This window comes from Lynx canadensis, chromosome B1 (genome assembly GCF_007474595.2).
Source record: "Lynx canadensis isolate LIC74 chromosome B1, mLynCan4.pri.v2, whole genome shotgun sequence".
Classification (NCBI taxonomy): Eukaryota; Metazoa; Chordata; class Mammalia; order Carnivora; family Felidae; genus Lynx; species Lynx canadensis.
The window spans coordinates 204,880,998-204,908,631 of NC_044306.2; the positions used below are offsets into that span (position 1 = coordinate 204,880,998).

Sequence of the window (27,634 nt, forward strand, 5' to 3'; positions counted from 1 at the left end):
CAAGTAGAGCCCGCCGATAAGTCAAGAGTTTAGCTGCCGACAGTTAAAGTTTGGGATATTTTACACAAAAATTCAGATTTCTGGCTTCTCTCAGAAGGTACCCAGGATCACAAGGCTAGAAGTCCCGGGGCCAGGATTCAATGTCAAGCCTAGGTTTACGTGAATCACAACCTGACGTATGAACCACACTTTTCAAGATTGCTGGTTCCCATTTTAAATCCTTAAACATGTTAAACCTAACTGTTTTAAGTTTGTGGACTTCACAAGTCTGTTTTCGCTGTTGTTTTTTTAAGTTTCATTTGTGTTGCTGGTCTCCTTGCCTCGTCACTGTCTCCTCCTCACCTGGGCGTGGACGGCTGACGCCCCAGGACCCCACCTGCGAGAAGTCTCCAAGGCGCAGGGCCGCCACAGGCCACTGGCCTTCACCTCCCGCGTAGCAGCGCAAGTCAACGACCACTTCGTCTTATGTTTCTAAAGTCATACCGAAGTCATACCGATAAATTAGAAAACCTTTCACTGTGTCCAGCCTTTCAAGAAAAACCAACCGTAAGCAAGGGGTGGAACGCCTGAGAGGCCCAGAGCCCACAGAGCCCAGAGGGCCACACTCCCCACCGCCCCGCAGGGACCCGTCATTCTCCCCGGGAGGGGAGGCAGGGGCTTGCAAGAAGGAAGCGTGAGGCACAACAGGCCAGAACCCCCGCCCTGAAAGGACAGTGTGTTAGCCCCAGGCCACATTCGCTTCCAACCGTCTTTTTTTTTTTTTTTTTTTTAATTTTTTTTTCAATGTTTATTTATTTTTGGGACAGAGAGAGACAGAGCATGAACGGGGGAGGGGCAGAGAGAGAGGGAAACACAGAATCGGAAGCAGGCTCCAGGCTCTGAGCCATCAGCCCAGAGCCTGACGCGGGGCTCGAACTCGCGGAGCGCGAGATCGTGACCTGGCTGAAGTCGGACACTTAACCGACTGCGCCACCCAGGCGCCCCCCAGCCGTCTTTATACGGAAAAAAGGAGAACGAGAACTCCAGACAATAGCACCCACAGACTTAGTGCTTCGGGCTTACTCTGGGGTGCTCGGTACCTGAGAACTGCAAAAGGAAGTGCACGCAGCACCCCGTGGGCCTCCTCTGGTCAGACCGCCCGCCACCCACAACAGCCTGCGGCGGGTGCTCGCATCCCCTTTCCCGGGCGCGGACACCGCGACACCCGAGTCATAAAGCGGGAAGGCACAGGGGCAGCGGCGGTCCAGCCCCCGGTGCTGCCTCCCACAGGTGTGGGTTGGAGGAGTGAAAGTCGGCCTCCTCTTGAAGCCAAGTCTCATCTGCCCTTCCTCAGAGGCGATTCCCGTCACAGGTTCACTGGGCATCCTTCCAGCCTCAGGCGTGCATCCGGCAACAGAGTTGTTTCGCGGGTCCGTATTTCCACAAATGCGATCACGCACCAATCAACCTATCTTTACTTCCCCATGTCGATATATACCAGTCGAGCTCAGTCTTTCCAACTGCTATGCCTTGTGCATCACATAAATATCATTCCCGCTGTTTAAATTACTCCAGAACATAGAAAATACTGGAAAGTTTCCCAAAACATTATAGAAGGCTGGCATAGCTCTCATACCAAAACCAGAAAATTGCATGCAAAAGAGAGCTATAGACCAAGATCAGTAAAAAAAAAAACACTGTAAATAATATCACAAAACAGAAGTAAATCAAACCCCGTCACTACTACACTAAAAGATGCCAGAGAGGATTTACCCAGAAACGATGATTTGGTATCGGGAGCTCTATTAATGTTATGTCACCGTGTTAACACACTACAGGAGATTTCTGATGAAGGTGGTCAAGTAGTTTTTTCTTTTAAAAAAAGCCAGCTATGCTGCCTAATTCAGAGCAAGAAAGGGAAACCTTCAGGTCCAGGAAGGAAAAGCAAACAGCAATCAGCCTCAGCGGGCAGAGCCTGCAGCTGTGAGCGAAGCAGAGCTCGGGAACAAAGCGAGGGCTTGGGGCTCCTGGCTCCCCAAACAGAGCCTATAGCAGATCAGAAGGGTGTGGAGGGCAGCGGGCTGGAGTGGCTCAGGGCACAGCGTGGAGGCCGCTGCCTAGCCTGGAATCTGGGCTCCAATGCTTATTAACCCTCCAAGTGACAACATGCTCTCCTCCACACTCCACCTCCTGAGGACAGAGGACCGACTTCACAGGGCGGTTCTGAACACTGGGGAGGATAGAGCAGGCATCACCCAGAGCAGACCGGAGTGCCTACTGTCACAGTGCCATCGGCATCTGAGCCGATGGCCAGCCTGGGGCAGGGCCCTCAGCAAATACCCACCAGAGAACACCGGGGAGACAGAATCACTCTGGAGAAATCTGCCTCAGAGGCTGTGATATCTCAAATCCTGAGCCAGGAAACTTAAGTAAAAACCTCTCTAGAATGAATGATGCTGGCAGGGCCCCGCAAAGGCAAGCTGGAAGCTGCTCGGGGGATCTTGTACAACCCAGAGCAGGCTGGAAGATCTCCCTGCTGCAGGAAACCAGGAGAAAGAGATCACACAGCACGCAAACCCAACACCAGCAGAGAGGAATATCCAAGGAGCCAGGCACAGCTCCTAGCTCCAGAGAACGAGCTCCTAGCTTCCACAGAGTAAGAATAGGAAGTTATTCTTCTCACAATTTGCAGATTTGGAAAAGAAAAAGAAGGCACTGGAATTAAAACAGTTGAGTTGAATACAGCAGACTAACCACAGCTAAATATATAAACAAACTAATAAATTAGAAGATAAACCTGACCAACTCACCAAGCCGTATGGCTGGTAAAGACACGTAAAATATTTAAGAGGGACTAAGAGACACAACATTCATGTTTCATTCTTTCAAAAGTTTCTACAGTGCCTATGCTGTGCCAGACACGGGATTTTAGGCGCTGGGGCTACACTATGGAACAAAACAGGATTAAAAACATTCTGCCATCCTAGCTAATGCAATTAAGACAAGAAAAGGAAATACAAGTATACAGACTGGGAAGCAGAAAACAAAACTGTTGTTCACTGATGACATGGTGTCTATGCAGAAATCTGAAAGAATCAAAAAAAGTCCTGGAACTAATAAGCATTCATATCAACATTAGAGGACACCAGGCTAGCATACAAAAAAGTCAATCACTTCCCTACATGCCAGCAATAAACAAGTGGAATTTGAAATTAAAAACACCATTCACATTAGCGCTCCAAAAAATGAAATACTTAGGAATAAATCTAACAAAACATTTGCGAGACCCTTTGAAGGAAAACTATAATGTTTTTATTTATTTTTGAGACAGAGAGAGACAGGGCACGAGCAGCGGACGGGCAGAGAGAGAGGGAGACACAGAATCCGAAACAGGCTCCAGGCTCTGAGCTGTCGGCACAGAGCCCGACGCGGGGCTCGAACCCACGAACCGTGAGATGGTGACCTGAGCAGAAGCCAGACGCTCAACTGACTGAGACACTCAGGCGCCTCTTGAAGGAAAACTATAAAACTCTGATAAATAAAATCAAAGAAGAGCTAAACAAATGGAAAGATGTTCCATGTTCATGGATAGGATGGCTCAATATTGGCAATATGTCAGTTCTTCCTAACTTGATCTAGAGGCGAAACGCAATCCCACTCAAATCCCAGTAAGCTACTTTGTGGATATTGACAAACTGATTCTAAAGTTTATGTGGAGAGCCAAAAGACCCAGAAGAGCCAACACAGTAATGAAGGTGAAGAACAAAGTAGGAGAACGGACACTACCTGACTCTGGGGTTCCTATGAAGACAGTACACCAAGGAAGGTAGCGTTGCACTGGCAAAATCAGAGATAAGTGTTCAACAGTAAAGAAGAGACAGACCAGAAACAGACTGTCATAAATACAGTCAACCGATCTTTGACAAAGAAGCAAAGACAATACAACGAAGCAAAGACAGGCTTTTCTACAAACAGTGCTGGCACAATGGGACAACCACATGCAAAAAAAAAAAAAAAAAAAAAAAAAAAAAAAGACTCTAGACACAGACCTTAACCCTTCACAGAATTAACCCAAAATGGATCATAAACTTAAATGTGAAATTGAAAAAAACTACAAAACTTCTAGAAGACAACACAGGAGAAGACCTATACGACATTGACTTTGGCAGTGACCTTTTATATACAACACTAAAGGCACAATCCATGAAAGAAATATCTGATAAACTGCACTTCATTTAAAAAAAAAAAAAAAATACCAAAACAAAACACCTTACCTTCTGTGAAAGACAAGGTCAACAGAATGAGAAGACAAACCAGACTGAGAGAAAAAATTTGCAAGTGACATCTGATATAAGACTGTTATCCAAAATATTAAAAGAACTCTTAAAACTCAACAACAAGAAAACAAACAACCCAACTAAAACATGGGCCAAATACCTTAAAACAAAACACCAAAGAAGAAATATAGATGCCAGATAAGCATATGAAAAGACGTGCAATATCATAGGTCATCAGGGAAATGCAAATTAAAACAAGGTAGAACTCCACACACATCAAAACGGACAAAATCCAGAACACTGACAACACCAAATGCTGGCAAGGATACGGAACAAGAAGACCTCTCCTTCACTGCTAATGGGATGCAAGGTGGTTCAGCCACTTTGGAAGACAATTTGGTGGTTTCTTACAAAACCAAACATAATTTTATCATAACATCGAGCAATCCCATTCCTCGGTATCTACCCAAAGGAGTTAAAAACTAACATCCACCAAAAAACCTGCACAAAGATGGGCTCTACGCCCAGTGTGGAGCCCACTGCAGGGCTTGAACTTACAACCTTGAGATCAAGACCTGAGCTGAGATCAAGAGTTGGATGTTTGATTGACTGAGCCACCCAGGCACCCCTGCACACAGACGTTTATACCAGCTTTTATTCATAGTTGCCAAAACCTGGAAGCAACCAAGATGTCCTGCAGGAGATGAATTAACAAACGGTGGGCCATCCAGACAATGAAATATTACTCACGCTACAAACAAACGAGCTATTGAGCTAGGAAAAGATACGGAGGAACGTTCAGTGCACGCTACCTCGCACGCTAGGGAAAGAAGAGATTACACACCGTATGCTTCCAACCACAGGACATCCTGAAACAGTGAAAAGATCAGTCAGTGGCTGCCAGAAGGAGGGCGATGAATAGGCAGAACACAGAGGATCTTTAGGGCAGGGAAACTACCGTGTAGGATGCTGCGACAGTGGACACCTGCCGTGAACCACACAACGCGCAACACCAAGGGTGGGCCCTGATGGAAACTGTGAACGCCGGCGATTAAGACACACCCGTGCAGGTTCATCAAGTGCAGCAAAGGTACCACTCTGGTGGAGAATGTCGGTAACAGGGAAGGCTATGGATGTGTGTGGGTGGGGGGCAGGGTATATAGGAACTCTCTGTACCTACCTTCCTCTTAATCTTCCTGTGAATCTAAAACCGCTCCAAAAAAACTAATTCTGCCCATCCAGAAGAATTTAAAGCAGAGACTCAAAAGATGTTTATAACCCAACAATCACAGCAGCATTATTGATAATATCCAAAAGATGCCCGCCTGTCCATCAGCAGGGAATACGCAAAATGTGTACATAGACAGCGTCCAGCCGTGAAGAGTGATAAATTCCTGCACACTACAATCTCCGTGAACCTTGAAAACATTATGCCAAGTGAAAGAAGACAGTTATAAAAGGAAAGTACTGGTTTTTAATCTTTTATTTATCTACTTTCATCTTATTTCAGAGAGAGCGTGTGTACAAGCAGGGGAGAAGAGCAGAGGGAGACAGAGAGAGAGAGAACCCCAAGCAGGCTGCCCACTTGGACTCCATCCCACAACCCTGGGATCATGACCTGAGCCGTAATCAAGAGTCGGGACACTCAAGTGACTGAGCCACCCGGGCGCTCCTTTTTTAAATTTTTTTTTTTTTTTATTTTTTAGTAATCCCTACTCATGACCCCGAGATGACTCAAACTCATGACCCCGAGATGAAGAGTCACATGCTCTTCCAACAGAACCCCCCCATTTTTTGACGTTTATTTACATTTACTTTGAGAATGAGAGTGTGAGTGCAGTGTGAGCACAGTGGGGGTGGGGCAGAGAGAGAGAATCCCAAGCAGCTCCGTAGCTGTCAGCACAGAGCCTCGAATCCACAAACCGTGAGATCGTGACCTGAGCTGGAGTGGGACACTTAACCGCCTGAGCCCCGCAGACGCCCCTTCTTTACGTGTGTGTGCACGTATTTACTTACTTTTAGGGCAAACACTGTACAACTCCACCTACACGAAGTACCCAGAGCGATGATATTCATACAAAGTGGACTGGTGGCAGCAAGAGAACGGAAGCAGGGTGGGGGCTGGTGTTCAATGAGGGCGGGGTGTCGGTTTGGGAAGGTGAGACGGTCCCGCAGATGGAGGGGGGTAACGCCTACACCGAGGTGAACGGACTTCATGCCACTGAAGTGCACACTCAAGAGTGGTGAAAATAGTAAATTTTACGCCGTGTACAACCGCCACAAAAGAAAGGATACTCTGCCCTCAGGAAGCTGACGTCCCAGTGGAGTTCTGGGAGAGACGGTAGGATGCGGGAAAGGCAATTTCAAAGGGATAATGATGGAAATTTTCGCAGAGACGAAAGGAAATCATGTTTTCAGACTAAAAGAGCAGCCAAGGTCCTAAGCAACATAAATAAGAGCAAATCGGTGTTTAGAGCCACGACTGAACACTTAGATGAACACATTCTCCTAAGACAGCTCATACCACGTTGAAATAGCTGTTAATTATTTAAAACTCCACCCTGACGCTGTTGACTTTGGGCCTCGCCACACTGAAGCCACACAACATGAAGGACAAAAAGACAATCTTAAAACCCATAAAGAATAAGCTAACTAGGGGCACCTGGGGGGGCTCCAGCCGGTGGGGCATCCGACTTCGGCTCAGGTCATGATCTCACGGTCCATGGGTTCGAGCCCCGCGTCGGGCTCTGTGCTGACAGATCGGAGCCTGGAGCCTGCTTTGGATTCTGTGTCTCCCTCTCTCTCTTCTCTTCCCCCACTCATGCTCTGTCTCTCTCTCTCTCAAAAATAAATAAACATTAAAAAAAATTAAAAAAGAAAACATGACTGCTGGGGCAGCTGGAGGGCTCAGTCAGTTGAACGTCCGACTTCAGCCCAGGTCATGATCTCACGGTTTGTGGGTTCAAGCCATTCATTGCTTCGGGCTCTGTACTGACAGCTCAGAGGCTGGAGCCTGCTTCGGATTCCATGTCTCCCTCTCACTCTGCCCCTCCCCTGGTGTGCACTCACTCGCTCTCTCTCTCTCTCTCTCTCTCTGAAATAAACATTTTTTAAAAAAGATTTTTTTAATAAAAATAAACAGGGGTCCCTGGGTGGCTCAGTCAGTTGAGTGTCCGACTTCGGCTCAGGTCATGATCTAATGGTTCGCGGGTTCCAGCCCCGCGTCAGGCTCTGTGCTGACAGCTCGGAGCCTGGAGCCTGCTTTGGATTCTGTGTCTCCCTCTCGCTCTGCCCCCCCTCTGCTCATGCTCTGTATGAGTTCCATATGCACATCCCTTTTACAAAAGAAATGCTAAAAGAGGCATGGTAGCAAGAACATAAACCCAGAAGAAAAAACAGGATGCAAAAAGTAAGGGGAAAGAGGTAATTCTAAAACAATTTTTATATTTAAAAAGACTGTGAGAATATTTCTCACACGCATGTACACTGCTTCCTGAAACCCCAATAAAAATGACAGCAAAGGAATTTCAAGAACTGCGTGAACCCCCAGGGACACAGGCAGCAGAGGGAGTGGGGCTGCAGGTGCCCCGCGTGGGGGGCCCGCAGGGACCGAAGCCGCCTCACAGGCACGCGGGAAGAGAGAGGCCAGTAGCCCGAGTCCTCTTGTGCATAAACATGGTCCCTGTCAAATGTCTTCCAGGAACGAATGTAGCACGTGATCGTGGTAGAAAGGAAAGAAAACACTGAAACAGAGTGAGAAATGAAACTATGGAAGTTAAACCGAAATTAGCAGCTCCGAGTTATGAGTGGCTTTTCCAGGGGGCAAGTGCAGGGGACTACGCACCCTGCCGCTGCCGTCCGCGACGAGCTCTCCAGGGCTACGTAATGACCACCTCGCGTGTCACACGACCGCACACGTCAAACGGCTGGGCAGGGCCACATGGAACAGAGGAGGGTCTGCAACGTGAAACAAGGCACGCTGCTTTCAGGAGAAAGGGACAAGTCACCCAGGAAGAAACGATCGGCATTCAGAACGACTTACGGGCACCAGGCCTGCTCCAGCAGCACCTGGAAACAGAGCGGCAGGTAAAGCACATTCTGTATTCTTGTGGAGCTCATATTCCAGAGGAGCAAGACATTTCAAAATACAGACGGAGTATGTGAAGGAAAAGAGGAAGGAAAAAGAGGGGTGGAAGGCACAAGACGGCAGGAAGAGCGTCCTCCCCAGACCAGAGCTGAGCCCTCTCCAGAGCTCATCCCCGTGGGGTCCCGCTGTCCCACACCCCCGGCCACTCGAGCATTGGGCCGCGGCCTGTGCTGTCCATTCTGGGAATCCAACCGAGCAGAATCACTGCAGAGAAGTCTCGATGCTGGACAGCAGTAAGGCCTTCAGGACATTCCCTAGAGCCAAGCCGGCGGAGGGATCAAGCTCTTGGGTCACTCCCCCAGGGGCAGACGAGAGACTTACCCAGAAAGCCGGGAAACCGTAGCCTACAAATAAATCTGACTTGCAGACACAGACTCCGTCCGTACTCCCTTGCTTTCTAACATGTCACACTCATCTGCCTGGAACATACTTTTCTCCTGCCTCCGCCGAGTGATGACCTCCATCCTCACAATGAAGACTGCCGCGGGATGAACAACGAAATCAGGATGGCTTGCTATAGAACCAGGGTTGAGGGCAACGGCCACTCCAAGTCTCTCATGAAGGAGAAGCTTTACTCTACAAAATTTAGAATTCATAGCAAAAGTCTGCTTCTCCTGCAGAAATGCACCTAGAAAAGTCAGGACTTTATAAATGACCTGTTTCTTGTTTTGTTTGGAAGCTTCGAGCCTCAGGCCGATCTCGATGCTAGCCTTGGGCCTACCCGTCTGCTTGCCTCCCCTGCTGCTCCAATCCTAACTTCATGATGATACCCAAGTTGGTATCTTCCTTGGTCCCATTGCTGGTTTTTACTCTCAGTGTTACACGTCAAATCTCTGGACCCTCCTACGCTGCTGGTGGGGATGTGAAACGGTACGGCTGCTGTAGAAAACAGTCTAGCCATTCCTCAAACGGTTAAACACAGGGCTCCCACGACCCAGCAATTCCACTCCTCGGTGTCTGCCCAAGAGAGAATTGAAAACATACGTTCATACAGAAACTTGTACAAGAATCGTCACGGCAGCATTATTCTTAAAAGCAAAAAAAACCCACCCAAATAATAATGATAAACTGAGGAAAGAAATGTGACCTACCATACAATGGAACAGTCAGCCCTAAAAAGGCCACACATCCTATGATTCTATTTATAAGAAACATCCAGAACAGACAAATGCATGGAGCCCAAAAGGAGAAAGGTGGTTGCTGGGAGCTGGGGCATGAGAGGGGACTGAGAGTGACAGCTAGGAGTACTGGGCTCCACACCAGAATGATGAAAACAGGCAAGAATTACACGGTGCTGACAGTTGCAGAACCCTGAGACATACTGAGCAAACAGAAAGGAAAAAACAAAAAACAAAAACAAATAAGAAAAACATTGAAGTATAAATCTTAAAATGGTTTAAGTGGTGAATTTTATGGTATGTGAATTTTACCTGGTTTTTAAATATCAATTTATTTTGCTGAATAGGAAGGGTATTAAAAGCATATTAAATTGTATTGTTCATAGCCGTGAAATATTTTTTCCTATTTTCCCTGTAAAATACACCTGACGCAGAATGAGAATTCACCACATGCAGCAGGGGCATCTGCTACAAAAACTGGGAAGAGCTGGTGTAGGTCCAAGAAATATGCAGCCCCAGCCCCGTCCCCGCTGGACACAGCCTGGAGTCTAGTCTCCGGACGGGGCGCATCGGAGGGGCGCGCTACCGGGGCGGGGGGGGGGGGGGGGGCGCCCCGCGCAGCGCAGCAGCGATTTCTAAGACAGCTGCCCGGACCCAGGGGGAAACGCCCACCAAGCCTGACGGTGGGGTCCCGACCAGTCAGCCTTCAGTCAAGCCCCCCACCCAGACCCTGCCACCGGCTCCGGGACCTCCATCTTAACAACAAACCTTCACTGAGAGGGGCAATCAGAACAGCGAGGAAACTCACCACGAGAAACAAGAATTTACAAAGGCAGAAGCGAAGCAGCAGCTCAGAGGACACCTCGCACAGAGAACGGGAGAGCCCTCGATGTGACTCCCACGGGAGTCCAAACAGACACAGCCTCCCACTCGGGTATTCTCTGCCCACCTCTGGTGACACGGTGGCCTCTAGGGAGGTGAATCGGGTGGCCAGGGTATGGGGTGGGAGAGAGATTTTCACACCATAACGTTTTAATTCTGAAGCAGGAGAACGTATCATCTAGGCTCTTCGTTAGATTTTTAAAGGAACATTATGAAAATGTAAAAATATTCCTGAAATAATTAAAAACGACAGCACTGTCTGTAGTCACATTCCAATACCGCTAAGGGGACAAAAAGAGACAAGACATCATAATCTCCTAGTCTTGCCCAAGGGCAGAGAGGAAGGAAGGAGGGAGGGAGGGCGGCAGGAAGGGAGAAAGGAGGAGAAGGAGAAGGAACAGGGAGCGGGTGGAAGGAGGAGGAAGGCAGGAAGGAAAAGAGAAACACTGGAGAGAAAAAGAAGAAAATCTGAAGATCATGCTGACACAACAGCCATGTGGTAAGAGTTCCAAACAGAAACAGAAGGTTTTAGAAATTATAAAAGAGCCCTAAACAGACATTTGTCCCAAGAGGGCCCGCAGACCGCCAGCAGGTGCACGAGAAGATGCCCAGCACCACTCATGGTCACAGAGAGGTCGTTCAGAGCCACGGTGAGGACGACCTCACCCCTACCAGAATGGCTAGCATCAAAACACAAGAAACGAGCACGGGCAAGGAGCGTGTGCTGCTGGTGGGGACGTGAATCTGGTGCAACCACTGGGGAGGCCAGGATGGAAGTTCCTCAAAAAAATTAAAAACAGAAATACCATCTGAGGAGTGTCGGTGGCTCGGTCGATTAAGCGTCCCACTCCTGATTGTGGCTCAGGTCACGATGCCACGGTTCGTGCGATGGAGCTCAAGGTCAAGCTCTGGGCTGACGGCACGGCCTGTTTGGGATTCTCTCTGCCCCTTCCATGCACGCTCACGCGTGTGCTCTCTCTCAAAATAAAAAAAGACATTAAAGAGAAAGAAGAAACAGCACGTGACCCAGCAACCCCATTCTGAGCATTTATCTGAAGGAAACAACATTGCTATCTCAGAGGTATCGGCTACCCATGTTTAGTGCAGTGTGATTTACAACAGCCAACACATGGCAACAACCTCTGTGTCCATCAACCCACCAGCTGATGAAGAAAATATGGCCCCAAAAAATTGCCCCAATTAAAAAAAAAAAAAAAAGGAAATTCTGCCATTTGCAACCCAGACGACATTATGCTAAGTGAAATAAGCCAGAGAGGGAAAGCCAAAAACTGTGTGATCCCCCTTACATGTGTAATCTGAAAAAGAAAAAAGAAAAAAGTCACACTCATACAAAAAGAGAGTAAAACAGTCAGGGGCTGGGGGTGGGAGAAACAGGAGAACACTGGTCAGAGAACAGAAACTTTTGTTTTGTTTTGAATCTGAGAGAGAGAGAAAGGGCACACCTGTGCTCGCACAAGCAGGGGAGAGGTGCAGAGGGAGAGAATGTGAAGCAGGCTCCAGGCTCAGCAAGGAGCCCAACCCGGGGCTGGACCCCACAACCCTGGGATCATGACCTGAGCTCACCGACTGAGCCACCCAGGTGCCCCAGAGAATGCAAACTTTCATTTATAAGATCGAAGATATAATATATATTATGGTGACTATAGTTAATAATGTATTTCACTTGAAATTTGCTAAGAAAGCAACTTTTAAGCACACTCACCACACACAGTTTATATTGTACGCTTGAAACTAACATAACACTGTATGTTAACGACACTAGAATTAAAATTTTTTTTTTAGTATTTATTTTTCAGAGAAAGAGACAGAGAGAGGGACAGAGACAGTGCAAGCAGGCGAGGGGCAGAGAGAGAGGGAGACACAGAATCTGAAGCAACTCCTGGTTCTGCAGAGCCTGACACAGGGCTCGAACCCACAAACTGCGAGATCGTGACCTGAGCCAAAGTCAAGACGCTTAACCGACTGAGCCCCCCAGGCGCCCCTAAAAACATTTTTAAAGGTAACTTTTAAGTGATGGATAACTTGATTATGGTACTCATTTCACAACGTATACGTATATCAAATCATTACCTTGTATGCTTTAAATATATAACAATTTCGCTGGTTATACCTCAATAAAACTGGAGAAAAATAGAAACATAGTCAAGATTTTTTTTTTTTTAATTTTTTTTTTCCAACGTTTATTTATTTTTGGGACAGAGAGAGACAGAGCATGAACGGGGGAGGGGCAGAGAGAGAGGGAGACACAGAATCGGAAACAGGCTCCAGGCTCTGAGCCATCAGCCCAGAGCCTGACGCGGGGCTCGAACTCCCGTACCGCGAGATCGTGACCTGGCTGAAGTCGGACGCGACGCTTAACCGACTGCGCCACCCAGGCGCCCCAAGATTTTTTAATTATGGAAGAAATAACTCAAAATGTCCCAGAATCAAACGGTTAAAAAGACCCACCAAGTCATCAAGTGCCAGCATAATGAATGCAGAGGAGACCCATGGCCGGGAGGGGTGGGGGGTGGGGGGTGAGGGGCAGGGTGCAGATAACAGGTCATAGGCAAAGAATCAGAAACCGCGATAGCATCAGTGTTCCTAAAAGAGAAAATGCACACGGAAAGCCCCAAAATACTGAAGCAATGCACTTCAAATTTGTGAGAAAATTATTTCCAATCCAAACCACATACCTAGCCAAGCTATCAACCGACATAGGAGATTGTTTTAGCATGCCAGGTCTCAAAAAATGTCGCCTCCCGGAGCACATTTAAGAGAAGCACCACAGGTCAAAGTAAATCACAGAAGACAAGACACCCAAGAATTGGAGGTCCACCTGTGAAGGGAAGAACACGCAGCTGTGTCACAGGCCCGTGGGGACCCAGTCTGGAGCAGGAGGGCAAAGAGCTCCGAGGTCACCGAAAGAAAAACATGGCCGTGACAGAGTCCAGCTGACCATCACTAAAGGCTCTTTACACGGTTCACCTGGAAAACCTGGGACTGAATTAGTAATAGACGCACAGGAGACCAGGCAAATGGAAAACAACATAACGGTTTCCACTAAGGAAACACGAAAGCAAATATTACCCATCACACTGCACGGTTCAGCTGAACGATGTAACAGTTGCTACACATCCATTTAAACCAAAAACTGTTATAAAACTGTGGTGGACGAAAGATGGCCCAAAATCCTCTCTCGCTCCCCTGCACAAAGAAATGTCTACGTTTCCACGCCCTTTGTCTGGCCTGGGGCTGTGACTGCTTTCACGGAGAGAGCATGACAAGAGCAATGCCACACCAGCGCCGGCCTAACCTTGGAGAGCAGCCACCACCACGCTGAGAGGAAGCCCAAGCAGCCTTGTGGGAAGGCCCACCTTGGGGAGAGCAGAGGCCTGCAGCCTTGGGGAAGGCCCACCTTGGGGAGAGCAGAGGCCTGCAGCCTTGTGGGAAGGCCCACCTTGGGGAGAGCAGAGGCCTGCAGCCAAGAGCAGAACTGCACACAGACAAATGCTAGGTTTTCAACCACCGAATTCTAGAACAGCCCGCCACGTAGAAATAGATTCGCCAGCACCACAATATTGGGAGGAAGCAGGGAAGGGAGTGGGAGGCGAGGGGACAAGAAAGATCCTGAACTCCCAAAGATGGAACCTGACACATAACATGTAAACCTCAAAGTTCTCAACTCTGCAAAATGAGCAAGTCCTTTTTTTCAGAGTGCAGACAGAGTCTACAGAAACGACTAACAAGAGTGCAGCGGTTGCCTCAGGGGACAGGGGAGCAGAATTTGTTCTTAGGGTTCGTGGTCCAGTTCGATAAAGGAGAAGCTAAGCCAGAAATAGCCATAAACATTTTAGTTGGTGAGGTTATGTTTCCTTCCTTCCTACATTTCTGTATCATACCAATTTTTCACAAAATGTGTTTTCTGATTTAAAAGTTATCTGTAATAGGGGCGCCTGGGTGGCTCAGTCGGTTGAGTGTCCAACTTCAGCTCGGGTCATCATCTCACGGTCCGTGGGTTCCAGCCCCACGTTGGGCTCGGTGCTGACAGCTCGGAGCCTGCTTCAGGTTTTGTGTCTCCCTCTCTCTCTCTACTCCTCCCCCGCTTGCACACTCGCTCACTCTCTCTCTCTCAAAAATAAAGATTACAAAATTTAAAAATCATCTATAATAATAATTAAGCTTCCTATTTCGCCTTAACGATGTGTCAAGAATTCACGTATCCTTGAAAGTAGGACTTCTATGAACTCCAGCGGGAACTCAAACTCGGGTTCTGCTCCACCCCTACCCTGCCCATCACTCCTGTGCCCAGCGGTTCATGAAGGGAGAAGAGCAGCGAGGTGACGCCAGGATATGAGCAGCTACAAAGAAGCAGCCCTGAGATCTCGGCCGCGCGCGGAGAACAGGTAGCTGGCGAAGACCACGGGAGCCAACACTGGTTTCTATGCGACGCAGACAGCCCACAAAGGGGCTCAACCACGAGCGGCCGCCAGGTCCAATGCAACAGCAGGTGCACGTCCCTCCCACACCCGCGCTGGCCACGCTGGGCCCCACAAGGAGTCTCCCTGGGGGACTCAAGAGGCTGCCGGTAAAGGAAGAGCGAGGCCCTATTATTAAAACGTAACGGGCCGCCAAGGCAGATTCCCTCTGCCTCAGACACTTCTCAACCTACAAAAACAAGGAATGCCCCTCTCCAAAGGAAGCAGAGAGGGTAACGGTCCAGGATTTCTTCTGAACCAGGAGACAGCCCTCAATCACACTCCACTGACCCGTGGCGGGCGGCCGACACGAGAGCACGGGACGCCACCCTGTTTCTGCCCTTTACTGACGCCACCTGCGGATTCACACGGGTCTCTAGAGCAGCCGAGAGCACCGTACTGTCTGAGAGGCGCACGCGAGCTTAGCCTCCAAAGGTGGGCAGTGGACAACACGAACCACTCCTATTTTTTCTCAAACAAGTTATAAGCGGTTGAATTTTAAGGAAACAAATACTTTTTTTATACAACTTTCAGAACTAGACAGAAAACAACCCAATGACCTGTTAACGTGATGCGTAATCCCGACTCAGGTCCCACAAAGCACAGAGCTTCAGAAACAGAACGGGGGAGAGGAAAACCCACCACGCTGCCCTGTCAGCAGTCCCGCTTGCAAGCCTTCATTCCGGGCACTGCTGCTTTCAACAAAACATGCTTGTCCTCTCCCACCTGAGGAGGACTAAGCCGCCCGAAGTCAGACAGCTTCCCCACGCCCTCAGGCCAGACCTTCCCACAGAAATTCCAACAGATGAGAATCAGGGGCCTCGCGACCAGACGCCGGACAATGCTCGGCAGCACCCCAGTCACACGCAGACCAAAACCCGAGCGGTTCTAAGTCGCCCGCACTCCCTCCTGCTCACCCCCCGAGGCCGTGGTGGGTGGCTGCGGCCTGCTCTCGGATCTGGCCACGGGGACTGCATCCGGTGCTGACCCCTCAACAGGCAATTGTCTGTTCGGCTCACACACGTCGAGTGCTTGCAGGGACACAGAAGTGAACTCGAGACAAGGGCCCTACCTTCAAGAAGCTTCCACTCAAGGGGGAGGGGCAATAAACAAAGTAACGGCTGTTGTGGAGAAAAATAATCAGCCAGGGGGATCTGGGGAGCAGACAGGACGCAATTTCAAAGGCGGGGGGGTGGGGGGGGGATCAACGTGAGCTTCACTAGGAAACTGATATTTCCACGAAGACATCAACAGACGTTTTCATGATTCTTTAATAGGCTGTTCTTGGTTTCTGAACCCTGAAACCAAAGTAGATATAAATTGTTCTTACAGAAGAATATTTTGTCTAGACGGTGAATGGTACCCCATCTATCTGGTTTTATCAGACAAAAACTTAGGGGCCACCCCAAACATCTCTCCCATCCCAAACAACAGGTCTTATCAGTCTTATTCCAGAATCCTTCCTACCCACACCCACCTACTTCTCCCCACACCCACCACCTCGCCACTAGCCCACCACCAGCATCCTTCACCGGACAAACACCGCAAGGTCCTAACTGGCTTATCAATCAGCAAAGTCACAGGCAGTTCTCCTCGACGTAGAAAGCATCACAATCACGTGAAAAGCTCATCTGAACACAGATGCCGGGCCCCGCTCCAGAGCTTAGGACTCAAGAGGCCAAGGACAGGCCCGCGAACGTGTGTGTCCAACAAGTTCCCAGGTAAATATGGTGCCAGTCTAGGGGCCAGGCTTGGAGACCCAAGGACTAGGTCATGCTGCGGTGACAAGCCCCAAAGCCATCACCTGTTACCTGGCTCAACCCAAAGGGTTCTCTCCTGCTTACAGTACAGATCTGTGTGCTCCCACAATGAGAGTCAGAAAAAGAAGATATGATAAAGCACACATCCCTCAGACCCTCTGGTCAGAAGCAACAGGTCACTTCTCATTGTCCAAAGCAAATCATACGGCCACACCAAACTCCACGGGGGCAGGACTGTTCAGTCCTACCGGGCACCAAACATCCAAAGCAAGGACGACTGGAAAGATCCCCGTGCAAACAGACAGCAGCCACAGCCTGGCCTCCTGTACCCAGCTCTTCACGCTCCCCCGTCCTCCCATCACCAACTCTACAGACGACTCCGACAAAGGCACTGTCCAAAGCCAACGGATGTGTGTCTCACCCACACGCCCCGCCCTTCCTTAAGCCCTCCAAGGGCCTCGCGCTGCTCTTAGGAGGAAGATCCTTCCTACAGCCCCAAATTCCTGCCCCCTTCCGACCTGTGCAGCTTCATTTTGCACACGGTCCCCTCACCCTCCGTTCCCGCCCCAGGGTCTCTGCACAGGCTGCCCCCTCCTCTGCGTACGGGTGCCTACCTCAACTAGGTGTGTCCCCCACCAAGCCCTCTCCTGCTCTCTGCTCCAGTACCCATCCCCAGGAAGTCTTCCCTGAAAGCCAGTCCCCAGCTACATAGAATCTCCCTACAGATGCTACTAGACGCATCCGAGATTTCCTTCACGACTTTCCTCTTTTCTGTCATGGAGAATTCTAAATACACATAAAGGTAGATAGAGCAGGTACAGCCCCACGTTCCCATACCAACCTCGACCTAGGTCAGTCCTGATCCAGCCAGCCATACATCCATTGTCCCCTCTTCAGAGAATTGTGAAGCAAATCCCACGTGGCGCATCATTTCATAGGTAAGTAACTGAACGTGTCTCTAAAAGGTACAAGTTCTTTTCGTAAGTAAGCTCCGTGCCCAATACGGACGGGGCTTGAACTCAGGACCCTGAGATCAGGTCACATGCTCTACCAAGGGTGCCAGCCAGGTACCCCTCAAATTATGTTCTTCAAATATAACAAAACCATTATGGCAGCTAAAAAAAAATACTTCCTTAACGACACATCCAGTCAGTGTTCCGGTTCCTAAGTATCCCGGCTATCACAGGTGATGTTTAGCCACGTCTCTAACCAACTGGCCTGACTTGGACACAAATAAAACGTCCACAGAACACTTTTGTTCCTTGTTGAAGAGATCAGGTCACTGGTCTTGTAGGTTCTGCCAACGGCGACCCTATGGTTTAGCTTAACGTGTTCCTCTCCCCCTGTATTTCCCATGAATTGGTTGTTGGACACAGAGCCTTGATCAGATTAAGGTTCAACGGTTAGGCAGGACTATTTCAGGGTTTCCAAAGACGTGTCTCCCCTGTTTCATCCCCCTCACAGGTCTGTAAACTCCACGGGGTGAAGGCCATAGGCTCTGGTTCATCGCTGGAACACAGCTGATACTCAGTGAGCGAAGAAATGTTAGAAAGAAGTGCACCGCCATGCTGACTAACAAAAACAGAATGGCCCACCCTCCCAGCCACGTATAGACGGGCTTCTGTTAAAACATCCCGAGAGGCAGAACAGTAAGCTGCCAGAGACGGAAACAAAGGTCAGGCCTTGCAGGGGCTCTAATCACTTATGGCCGCGTGCCTTTGGGTCAGTACTTAATATCTCTGGGTTTCGGCCTCCTGCTGTGAGGGTTCGACAAGAGGTAAAGAATATTCAATGCTGGAAGCTGCAGAGAAAAGCTCTATGCAGACGGCACCAACTTCAAATCTTTTGGGGGAAACGACACGGAAGTCTCTTATTTCTAACGTATATTTCAATCTAAAAAAATGTAGGAATTCACACTTTCATGAAACAAAAGGCTTCAGGAAAAGAGAAGACTCCAAAGCTGTCCCCACTTGTTAACGGAGTGCTCAGTGGCACTGTTCGAGGACCCGAAGACAGGTCAGAAGGTCCTCCCCCTGAAAAAGTCACGACCTAGAAAAGAGGAAGGGATGGGGGCCCACACAATGTGCGGTCACGACAGGGCCTAGCATTCACAAAGCGATGACAAACTTGGGAGCAAAAAAGCCAAACAACAAAGACCCTGTATCTAGTGCTGTGGGTGCTGGGTGGGCAGCACCAGAGGCAACAGGTCACCAGAGCTGCAGCACCAGGACAGTGAGGTCTTGGAGCAGCCAACAGAGATGCTGGACAAACACGCAGGGGCCACACGCTGTGCTCAAGACCCATGGCCTCCTCTACGGAAGGAAGAGGAGGAAAAGCACCAGGGATACTCGTGGCTGGCAGGTGAGATCAGAGCTCCTTTCTGCAGGGAACAGAGATCAGAAACTAGGCCCAACTTCCCTCTCATGAGTACACAGGGAGGTAAAAATGGTGCCCAGCCACCAGATTTTTCAAATTATGAATACTGGAGTCACCTGGACCAAATCTGTCCCCTGAATTTGAGCCCTATGCTGTGCCCCAGCCCATCAATCCCACTTCAGCCCCCTTTCTTGTATCTGCCCGCTCTTTCCACCCCTACCTCCGGGGTCTTGGAGAGCCACAATTCTCTAGCACTGGTTCGTGAGCCTCCTCTCTGACATCTGTCACCTGCCCATGGCCCTCCTCTGCATTCCCAACCTCACAGCAGGGCAAGCATGCTCACAGCACTTCTGAGACTGTATACACTCAAAATCAAAGAACTGAGAGTCCATTCATTCAAATAATCACGGAGCAACTGATGGTCACTTGGGCACCACCCTAGGCACTTGGGGGTATGAGAGTAATCAAAGCCAGAAGAGAACAAGTCCCCACCCTACAGACATGTCAATGGAGCCAGGCAGATGGACAGATCAATAAAACACAGTGTCAGGGGATAAGTGCCAAGGAGGAAAGGCTAAGGCAGATGGGTAGTGCCAGGGTCTTTTAAGTCAGCGGTCAGGGAAGGTGCCTGGGAAGAGGTCTCAGCAAAGACCTAAAGGCAGGCAAGGAGCTAGCCGTGCAGGTGTTCAGGGCAGAGCATTCTGGGCAGAAGAAACAGCAAATGCAACTACCTGAGGCCACGCGTGGCCGCGGTCCTTGCGATGGGCCAAAGAACAGTGGGAATGGAGAGTGGGCGAAGGTGGGCGAAGCACAAAGCGCTCCCGGCATAATTACAAGGGCCTCTCAAAACAGGCAGAGACTTGGGTGGCCCTGTGGGAGTGCGGTCCAAGCAGAGAGTTGAGCGAGAGGTAAGAAAAGCCAACGGTGCCCACGTACGCACTAGGGGGTGTGTAGGCAGGGAGGCGGCAAGCACTGACCATGCAGATGCCCAAGGGAAAAGCGCAGCCCAGAGATGGGCCGCAGGACGAGATAAGTGCAGCACAGGCTGAGAGGCCAGGGACGCTGGTCTCAAACCCTAAGGCAATGGAGATCCTTGAGAAGTGGGGCCTCACGTGATCACACGTGCACTTTTTACAGTCGAGGCAGGGTGTAGAGAGCTGACTGAAGGCGGTAAAGCTGGAGTCAGAAACACGCTTTCTGATCTGTTGGCCTCCAGAATACAGCAGCAGAAACACATGAAACGTTACCAGAAACACGAAGGTGCTGCTGATACAAATATATCCTTTAACAGCATAACAAACAATTCACACCATCAACTCTTTCCGTGACAACCCAGTCAGCTTAAACGCTGAGGTCCCAATTCCTTCCAGGAATAAGGAGTGTTCCCTGTACACCTGCTAGGAAACTCTCACTACTGGGAGCTTTAAGCTACAGGCCAACACTCAGCTTAACCAAGACTTTGCAATGTCTGTGCCTCTATGTTTCGTTGAAACCGTTGAAGTATTAGAGAAACACATGCTTTGAAGACGCTTATGTGGCCACTTGCTTGTTGGAAGGCAGACTCAAGGACAAAACAACTTTGTGGTCCATCTTCAGTTTTTTACCTAGCAATCCAAATTTCATCAAACCAATCAACTCCTTCAGAAGCTATATTGCAACCAATAGACAAATTAAAACGCTGACAAGTCCCTGGGGCAACCAACTTAAGTCTCTTTCTCCCCAAAGGGCTTAGTATAAATGACCATGCCTGGAAAAGAAATTAACAAATCATACAGGGGGTGCCTGGGTGGCTGAGTAGGTTATCCGTGGGACTCTAGATTTCAGCTCAGGTCGTGATCTCACGGGCATGAGATTGAGCCCTGCATCTGGCTCAGCACAGAGCCTGCTAAGGATCCTCTCTCTCTCATACCCCCAAGTGCCTAGGGTGGTGCCCAAGTGACCATCAGTTGCTCCGTGATTATTTGAATGAATGGACTCTCAGTTCTTTGATACACTCAAAAAAATCACATAAAGACTGTGTGTAAAGCAAGAGCCTAAGCCTCCCTCCATTCACCTCTTGTTTCTCACCTCCTGTTCTGTATTTGCCCCGCAAGACAAACAGGTACAGTCAACACATCACTGCTTGCTTCATCTCGGTGGTAGATACAGGTCTACTACCCGTTACACTTACATGCCTGCAGTGTCTCATAATCAACTTTCATTTAACTTTCGAGTTAGCTATGATGAGAGAAGGAGACAGCCCTGCCCGGCAAACACGGTCTTGGCTCCCTGACCGAAGCCCGGTGACCCTAGGCCAGCCGCTTACGTTCCATACTCAGCTTCTTCCAGAGGATCCCTTTCTGCGCCAACGAGACTTACAGAAAATACAGGCAAACAGGTCAGGTGCTGACTTTAAAATGGGCTGTTTGTTTATCCTGAGTCGTATGCCCGTATATTCAGCATTCACGGAGTTCTTGCCGTGAGGAGGCACCCCAGAGCCTGTGCCGCCCAAGGCCAGGAGAGCCCTATCTTCAAGAGCTAGGCCAGGAGGGGGGAAAGGTCACAGCCGGCCACTGGAAGGCCGGGTACTCCACGCTCCAGCAGGAAGGACAAGCAGTGCCCCTGGTCCAACAGCAGCCTGCGCAAAGGCCTGGAGTCAGGGCAGGGCACCGCATATTTGGGGAACAAAGACACACTTGCTGGAGTCCAGCAAAAGAGGAGAGTGAGGCTCAGGCAGCTGAGACGCTAACCCGAAACTGCTCACGTTCTGTCACCAAGCCAGAACCGCAGCAAAAGTGTGTACCAGGACAGGGGAGCGTAAAGCTTAAATCTCCAGTTCCCACTGGCTCCCGAAAGTGTTTCTTAGAAAGGTTATTTGTCCAGAATAAAAAGGGCAGAGCAAAACAAATCCAGACGGCAAACCTCAGCATCATCTTAGCACCTTTTACATGGGCTGTGTCTCACGAGGCACACCTTTTATGGGCGTTTTCCACCGTCTGCCAGCACCTCTGAGTCTATCCCACCTACTCTTACACCCGAGCGTCAAACCATAAAAAGGAAGTAACTAATTAGTTGACATTCTGCCGTAGGAGCTGGGACTTTTCAAAGTTGGGACTCCTCGTAGGAGGAAAGGGCATCCAAACAGGTGGAAGGCTAGACCCACTCCTCCTTAACCAGAGCCGCGGAGCCTCTCATTTCTGGCATCGAATTCCCACAGTTCCTCACTGGGCTCCTCACATTAAAGCGCTACTTACTGTTTTAAGAGTTCCATATGAGTCACGTGCATAAAAACCCTAAGCCTAGTTGCCACACCTGGTGGCCTGTTTATTGTTTCACTCGGTGTTTCCACAAATCGCAGGTCGGTTTACTTTGCATAAGAATAAAATTGTCTCTCAAGCTTCAGTTACTTATCTGAAACTCTTACACAAGAAAGTTTACAGCTGGAGTCAGAGGCCAGTCTGACCCGCAGTCATGTAGTCGGAGAGAGGATTTTTGTGCAGAAGAGATCAGAGCTCTCCACAAAAGCTCTCACCAACTCACAACCACGCAGCACGCCCTCTCTTTACCAACCATCAGCCCAAAACTGAAGGCTGCCGGGCGTCTGAGAAAATGGAAGAAAAGAAAAGGAAATGACTCAAAGTAATCATGCTTAAGGCATGAGTCCCCTTCACTTCCAGTCGGTAGTTTAGATTTGAACTATGGACGGTTGTGGGGTAAGAGCACACAAGGCAAGGGTTGTGCGCACAGGCCGGGTTTCCTCCGTCTTGCCGTTTGCAGCTGTACTTTGAAGCACTGTTGTTCTCACACTTAGACACCGAGGGCATTTAAAGCATTTGAAAAAATAAAAGGTAAGGTCCTAGCTGCGAGAATGGGACGGCTTCTTAGTTAACATCCTGACAACCTCATTTTAAAATACACGAAACACAACGTAACCGGTGCGCGGGGTACCTACGTGAGCTCCTGAAGTTGTTCAGTGATCAAGGAAGCTCGGGGTTTAACTCCTGTAAAAGTCAAGGCCCCCAAAATCTAAGCGTGGGTTGTCAGCGCCCAAGCCTCGCGCTCACGCCCTACCACAGCGGCGTGTTCCTCGCAGGCTCACGCTCACGCTCTCACTCTCGCACCCGGAGCCCCCACTCATCTGCTGCACCAGCGTGCGGCCCGGCGGAAGGGCAGCCGCGATACTAAGTTTCCACCTGGATGTCAAACCTGGGGCGGCTCCGGCCCCCGGGCACAGCGGGAGAGAGGACTGACGCCGCGGGCCCGCGCGACCTTTCCACCCAGACTCAAGACCAGCATTTTTTAAACGCCGAGATTTTCAACCGCCCTTCTCGCGAGTGGGGCCGCGGCAGCCGTGCGGTCGGCGGCCGGGCTTCCGCGCGTCCCGAGACGCCCCCCCCCGGGGGGCTCCCGGTCCGCGCCGGGTGGGGGGGCGGGGGGAGAGGGGGCCGGGGCGGCGCGCGCCGACAGCCCCGGGCGGGGTCCCCGCGCCTCCACCTGCCAAGGCCCGGCCCGGCTCCGGGGCGCCCGCGCTGACCAACGGCCGGCGCCCGCGAGTGTCACCCGCGGACCGTCCGCAGACAAAAAGCGCCTCCCCGCCGGCCCGGCGCGCCCCTCCCACCGCCGGCCGGGCCCCGCGCCTCACAAAGGCCGGCCCGGCCCGCTCGGCGCCGCCGCGAACAAAGGCCGCCCGGCCCGCAGGCCGGCACAGGTGCAGCCGCCGGCGGCCGGGCCCAACATGGCCGCGGCCGCCCTCCGCCCGGCCCCGTTAGCCGCGGCCGCCCCCGCCCCGCCGGCCGGCCTGCTCCTCCCGGCCCCTCAGCCCCGGCCCCGCCGCCCCCGTGCCCCCGGACCCCTCAGCCCCTCGGGGCCCGCGGCGGCGGCGGCGGCGGCGGCGGTTGAGCCGGCGGCTCCAGTGACCTGTTGTGCGTCGCATCCTCCGGCGGCGGCGGCGGCTCTCCCGGCGCGGCGGCTCCGGCGGCTCCGGCGGCGGCGGCGGCGGCGGCGGGCCGGGGAGGGGGCCGGGGCCGCGGGGGAGGGAGGGCCGAGGGAGGGGAGGGGCGGCGGCGGCGGCGGGCGCAGCGCGGCCAGGCCGAGGCTCTCCGCGCGCGGCGCCGACCCCGCCCCCGCGCCTCCCGCCCGCCGCCGCCGCCGCCGGGCCGCCGCCGCCTCGCAGAAGCCGCGGGAAAGTGCGCGCCGCTGATTGGCTGCCGCGCTCGCGGGGCTGCGGCCGGACTTTTCAAATCCGCGCCGGGCGGGGCGCGCGGGCGGGCGGGGCGCGGGGGCGGGCGGGGACCGGGAGGGGGGGAGGGGAGCGGGGGGCGGGGACCGGGCGGGAGGGGGGAGGGGGCGCGCGGGGGGCCGGGGCCGCGGGACCCCGCGAGCCGCCTCAGAGCAGCGCGGAGCGCGCGTCCCGCTCCCGCTACTCTGCCGGGCGCGCGCCAGGCGGCGGCTAAACCCAAAGCCCGGAGCCGGGAGCCCGAGGCCGGAGCCAGCGGGCGCCGGGTGACGTCACGGCCGCGCGCCCAATCGCGGCCCGCGAGCCGGCCCCGCGCGATCGCGGCCCCTGCCGGGGGCGCGCGGCGGTGGATCTGGGACGTCGGGCAGCCGCGCGCGTCCTCCTCTCAGCACGAGCCACTCGGGCTGCGGTGCGGTGGCCGGTGCGCGCGGCACCGCGGGGCCAGCCCGCGGGGGCTGCCAGCCCGGCACCCAGGTGGTCACCCACGCCCCTACCTCGGGGGCGGGAAGAAGGCGCCCGGGACAGGAAGCGCGGTGGCGCGGGGAAGGCGGAGGTCAAGTTCCAACTGCCCCTACACACACACACACACACACACACACACACACACACACACACACACACACACACACACACACACACACACACACACACACACACACACACACACACACACACACACACACACACCTGCGCTCCTGGAGCCTACGCTACAGACTTGGCTTCCGATGGTCCCAAACAATGGGAGGGAGCGTGGAAGACAGGCCGGAGAAGGATTGGCCAGCTCGCTGGTGTCGGAGTCTTCCTGCAGAGTATCTGCAGGGCGTGGATTCAGCGGTTCCCCACCCCGTCCCCAGTCTCAAGTCTGGCCTGGAGCTGGGTGGAGTGGGGGATCTGTGGTCAGAGTGAGGACTCGGTCCCTGGAACTGCTGGGCGATGTGCCATTCCAATGAGGCTGCAGCGGGGCAGGGCGGCTTAGGAATGCCAGCCTGTGGTCAGAGCACAGCTTTGAGAAGATCACTCTGGCTGTGGTAAGGACAGGGGGCTGGTATGGTGGACACGACGATGTGCCGCTCAGGTCCCCTTCCAAGCAGGGTCTTCCTGCTCAGCCTCCAGCCGCCACGTTCTACGGGGTTGGCCTCAGCTGCAAAGAGCCATCTCACCGCAGGTCTCATCCCGTGTCTGAGGGCCTGGGGATACAAAGGCTGTCCATACAGTTCCGCCAATGTAGGACCCTGGTAGGAAACTCTGCGTTAGACGTGGGCACTTCAGAGTCCCCACCTTGACCGGCTCCAAGCTGCTTCCCACCAGAGCAGGGACTGGCGTAGGGCAAGCCAGGGCAGGGATGAGACCCTCCCCAGTGTCACAAGTGAAAGGAATTAGGGAATTGCTCACACTGTCAGCCAAAAGGTATCCATGAGGTCCTAATGTGTGCTGTGTCCTTGCAGGGTGCTGGAGATCCCGAGATAACTGAAGAGACCCCCCCAGCAGTCACTGCCAGACTCCACCGGAGCTCCTGGCAAGGTGTCCAGCTGGACGGTGGCTCATTCATGCTCTCATTTAGCCTTGGTATCTGTCCGGCTGTGGGGAGAATAGGTGTCCTTGTCCTTTCTGGGGGCCCAGGATCCCTCTGGGGAACAAACCTGAAAACTGTCTTATAAATCTTGTAGTACAAGACAGATACCACCATCTCTCATTTGATTTCACAGATTTGGAATTAAAGCTCCTCTCCTGAGGAAAAAAAAATGCATTTAGAATAGTGTGATCAATATGCAAATTTATTCAAAACATGCAAGTGTGTGTTTAGATTCTCTTGAAGAAAGTGATTTGGGGCTGGCTGGTCTTTTCCCGCCCAGTGCAGTCCTCCCCGGGCCCAGCCTGGCTGACTCAAGGAGGTCCTGAGCCCTTTTCAGCGAGCCTGACCAGCAGGACAGCCCCCCAGCCCTGCACACTCCAGGGGCCTCGCCCTGCGGAGACCATATTTCCGATGGCCGAGTCTCCCTCGGTGTGAAAAAGAGGCTCTCAGAAGACTCAGGACACCCCCCATGCACAGACGGACTGCTGGGTGAAGAGGCCTTCGTGTGCGGGTACATCGGTGCCCCCCACAGGTGTTCACGTGTGAGGCTTCCACAGGTAGGCAGTCGTCCCTGGGGTGGCTATTTCAGTGCGTACAGAGCTTGGCAATTCTGAGAGCCTGGGTAGTTCCGTGCGGGACAGGCTGAGAAAACATGTTCTTGGAAAACAGGCCCCAGGCGTGCGGGGGAGCGCCATGAGAGGCACAGCCCCAAGCCCGGCGGGCCCAGAGGGATCCCAGACACACAGGGACGGCGGCAGCTGGGGCGGAGTCTCAAAGAGACTCCTGTCCTTTCTCTGGACAAAAACCCCGTACTCAGAGGCGGGCAATTAACAGATGATGGAGCGAGCGCTGCCCCGCTCTGGCCTGGTGGGGTTCAGCTGCCCTCCATCTCGGCCCCCACAGCACCCCTCCCACCTTCTTAGGCAAGGCCAGCTGGGCAAGGCCTTTAGAACCAGAGGACTCCAGGCCTGCCTGCTGGCACCAGCAGACAGAACAAGGGCTCGAGAGGAGCGGGGAGTCCCCTGAACACGAGGTGTGCTGCTGTGCCCCTCTGGCCGCCTGCCTTGCACTAGCCGCCTACTCTGGGCACGCGGCTCCAGGAGGCACACGGCAGTCTCCCTCTTGTTTCCAGTGCGGCCGTGGCCGGAGCACTCTCTGCCTCCCTGCTTCTCCCCACCACATGCCCTGCAGCTCACCGCCTGACCTCCCCGGAAGAGCTGCTGCCGAAAGCAGAGCCCAGGCCCCTGAGCCCAAGGAGCCCCATCCCCTGCCAGGGCCAGGGTCCCTGAGGGGCCAGGCTCATCGCGGTTTCCATGGGGATGTGTGCACTCTGACCCCAGCCTTTCTCCATCCCTGGCCAAATAAAGAGGGCTTCCAAGTGGAAACTGGCAGTGTTAAGCCACCCCTCCTCCCGTGCCCCAGGTGGCCCCTGCCTCCAAGGAGGGGAAGGAACAGAGGCCCTTCCCCCAGCCCAGGCAGAGCGGGGGTGGGGGGGGCTCCCCGCACCCCACCTTCCCAGCAGCCCCTTCCCAGCCCTGCCCACTCGCTACACTCTCCAGACTTGGAAACTTGCCTTTTCCGAGGTCTGGTTCTGCCTGTGCTCCCACCTGGCCCGAGGGCCCCTTCAGTCTGCTGGGACAGCCACCAGGAGCCAGCAGGCAGCACTGCAAGGCCCCTCAGGGCCACAGTGGCCAACCCTCCGTGGCATGGGGGTCGCTGTCAGGCAGGGAAGATAGACATGTGGACTGAAGCCTGGCTGAGGGGTCTCCCGTCCAAGTCCTAGCTAAGAGGGCTGAGCAGGAGGTTTGTCCACCCTCTCTCCTTCCACC

General features: G+C 52.4%; 1 protein-coding gene across 1 annotated transcript in view; it reads right to left on the reverse strand.

The window, feature by feature from the left end:
• The window catches only part of NSD2 (nuclear receptor binding SET domain protein 2), a 92,727-nt gene extending 68,735 nt beyond the window's left edge, over positions 1-23,992 (reverse strand). The window contains exon 1 of the mRNA XM_030314363.1: positions 23,914-23,992. The gene's annotated coding sequence lies outside the window, so the exon portion shown is untranslated. The remainder of the gene's footprint in view (positions 1-23,913) is intronic.
• Positions 23,993-27,634: the final 3,642 nt, after the last annotated feature.